We start from the raw sequence: 3579 nt of genomic DNA on the forward strand, positions 1-3579 counted from the left end.
TATATGTATAAAAGTACAGTTCTAACAATTTTTCTATGGAAAGTCATTTGTGTTATAAATACAGATTTTGGGCTTATATTATTACTTTTTGATAGTTCTTCAAGCTTTATTATTATAATTACCAATTTGTCATGTTTTCATTGTATTCAATTATATATATATATATATATATATATATATATATATATATATATATAGCTATCACATATGTTCTGTGAATTAATTAGTAATTAGAGCATGCATGTTTCTTTGTTACAGTCGTTTGCGCATATGTACATGTACATCGTCTAGAACTAGCACCGTGCACTTCGAAAGCAATAAAGTCTACTGAATTCCACTGACATCTTTGTGAAGTTTTATACATGTACAGTATCATGATTATACTATATGCGAACGAATGGGCAGAATATAATGAATCAGACTATAATTAGTAATGATTGCTACAATAATTAACGGCACAACATTTTACTTATCGATTCTTGCTTTTAAAACACGCGCAATCGTATCTAATCGATAAAATTTCAGAAAATACATTGCTGGTCAAGAGATAAATGCCGAATAAACTCTGAAAAGTTGATATTGAAATTATCTCACTCTGACATACACACCAGGCGGTCATTTCACTAACCGATCGTAAGTGTACCATTACGTTTGCAACCACTTTGACGTGCACGTATACGAGCGTTTCACAAAACCTGTCGTAGTTGTAGCACTTAAGATTGCGATTTATGTCTGACATTTGAACTCTTCTTTCTGTGGGGTAGATTTAAAAACAATCTTACCATGGTGAGAAATATCAGTTATTATTTCCTCGTGATTTTGAATATATACTTATCGTCTGCAGTGATTTATGAATAAATATTCATGTTGTCTGAATGGAAATAATGGAAATTTTGAGTCTGATCTATAGTGTAACATACAGAAAATTCCTAGAATCTTAAAAATATTATTTGGATAATTTTTATTGACTTCCACTAAACTTAGAATTGAAAAAAGTATATATATATATATATATATATATATATATATATATATATATATATATATACACCGCCTAACAGGTAAAGATCTACATTTTACAGAATTTTAAATGCCATTTCTTCTCAAATGAAATAGGCTAAGTTTCCAAATTATATTCAAAGGATAAAACAGGAATAAGAAAATGAACTGATAATGATCTTGAAAAAAACAATATATAGTACAAAAAACCTCATACAAGTATAGTAAATTGTATCCTATATCATAAATTATATGTTTTATCAAACCATGGGCATTTGTATGCATTCGTTTAATTCAACGTTTGTTGTAAAACTACGCAATATCTGTATAAATTTCAAACAAATCGCGGAACCTAGAGTATAATCAATATGTCTCTTAAATTACTAGAAATCTATTTTCCCATGTGTTTTTATTGCATACTTCTCTTTTTCCCGTTTAGGCATGTGAACATAATTATATATATCCGGTTTTACGTGATGGTTTATAATGCAAATCATTTATTTAAAATTATTATTGATATCGCACTTTTAAAATAACAAGGGGTCGAAGCCCCAAGGATCCAATAACGACCCTTCCCTCTCCTGTGTATAAAGCTTGTATATTCAATTTTTAATTACCTTCATCAAACTCTACAGAAACGCTCCACTATATAGCAGACTTCGGATTTAACCCCTCTCGCATTGCCAAATTATGATCATATCATATTTCCCTAGAAATTTGTATTATTCGTTATTTAAAATACATGTATTAAGATGTTAGTCACTTGCATCGGGATAGTGATAAAAGTTCCATCTCACAAAAAGGATGAGATTACGTCTACACTCTATCTTGGCTTAAATCGACACCTGCTTACGGGTACAGGTTAACATAAAGCTCTTAGCCCGTACACTTCCTGTTTCTCACACCTGTTTTTGTGCAGTTTCCTTCTTTTTTAAGAATGTATTCCCAAATCCTTTTTTCACATCATCAGCGTCCCCGGTCCCACAAGTGATTAATGCAAAGTTTATATTGTATAAAATTGAAGAAGTAAAACACAATGAATTGAATGTACATTTACGTGTGCCATGATGATCAAGTCTTGGAATATCCATAGGCTCAAATTGCGCTCATTTATTAGCTGACCTTTTTACATATTCTTACGAAGCAGAATTAATTCAAAAGATTGTACATGAGAAGAAAAATATCTTCTTGTTGCCTTCAATTTATGTAGCAATATACCATTATCCCTTGGATATGAAGTTATTGAGTTAATGTCTCTCGACTTATTCGATACGCACGAGCATGTTCGGCGTATGACCATTTAAGAGGTAGGCTACTGACAAATAAGTTGATGTTTCAGGGTTTCCGAAGTCTCGTTCAAAATCAGTATTTCGCAAATTCTAAGGTCGTTAACTCGAGTTTCTAGCCGTTTTCTGAAACGCAAATTCGGTCCATCTAAATTTTGACGTAATTAGTTAGTTGGACTGACTTATGACAAAATCTAAGCCTGTTTTGTAAAACGGGTCCAATGAAAGATCGTATCAACCAAACAGAACGTATCAAACTTTCTTATCATTTAATTATTACACTGTATATATCTGGCGTCGTCCGTACGTATGGCATCGATTAGTCATTCAAATAAACCTCAGTATTCAAATCATTATGTACCTAAATTTAACAACTCCAGATGCAATACTCTTATAATGTTTATAGCTATCTTATAACCCGGAAATGAAGATTAAGTGAACGGAAAGAACTAATACTTCCCAACGCCATTACAAATTTCATTTCCTTCATTTCCCGCCTAGTGCATCAGATATACAGCGCTCATCCTTTTCTTTCATGGCTAATAAATTTTCTTTTTTACAAATTAGAATTAAAATCAAATAAGAAAGGTTTCAGTACTAATCTGCACATGCGATGCATAACGACATACAAGGAAAGCAGTTAATTAGGGAATCAATATCTGGATTGGTAGGTACATGCTATGATTAACTACAATGGAAAATGTAATAATTTACATGATGGCAAAGAGACTGAAATATCCAAGGCATTCATTTGCATGAAAGTGAGAAATTTACATCTAGTTGTGTATGTAAGGATATTAACATGTCAGAGCTCCAAAGAGCTGGGAGACTTGAAAAGAGTAAAGAACTGAATTTGTAATATTTTTGCCTTTTTATCAAAATCAATGAACCGCATTCATCACGACGTGACAAGAAATATATCATAGGAGTTATGAGATTGATCACTGTTCGATACATTCACCTTTTTCATTCTGTATTACAATGAATTCATTATGCAAACATACTCAGCGGAAGCTGTAGCAACTGACAATATCTTCACGATTTCAGGGTCTTCAGCTACATATTCCGCTGAATTTGTTTCCCTAATGAATTCATTGTAATTCTTATTGATTTAGATGTATTAAAATGTATTACATTATACCTTCCTCTTTATATCTACCATATGTTTTCCTCCCTAAACATCTCCATCAGTCTACTCTGATATGTGTTTGTTAAGTTTCTCTGTATTTATCTGTTCAAGTGGGCAATGTCGTTATTGACAATGCATCATGTGCAAACTATTATGTTGACAGAT

This window comes from Ostrea edulis, chromosome 6, assembly GCF_947568905.1.
Source record: "Ostrea edulis chromosome 6, xbOstEdul1.1, whole genome shotgun sequence".
In the NCBI taxonomy this organism is placed as follows: Eukaryota; Metazoa; Mollusca; class Bivalvia; order Ostreida; family Ostreidae; genus Ostrea; species Ostrea edulis.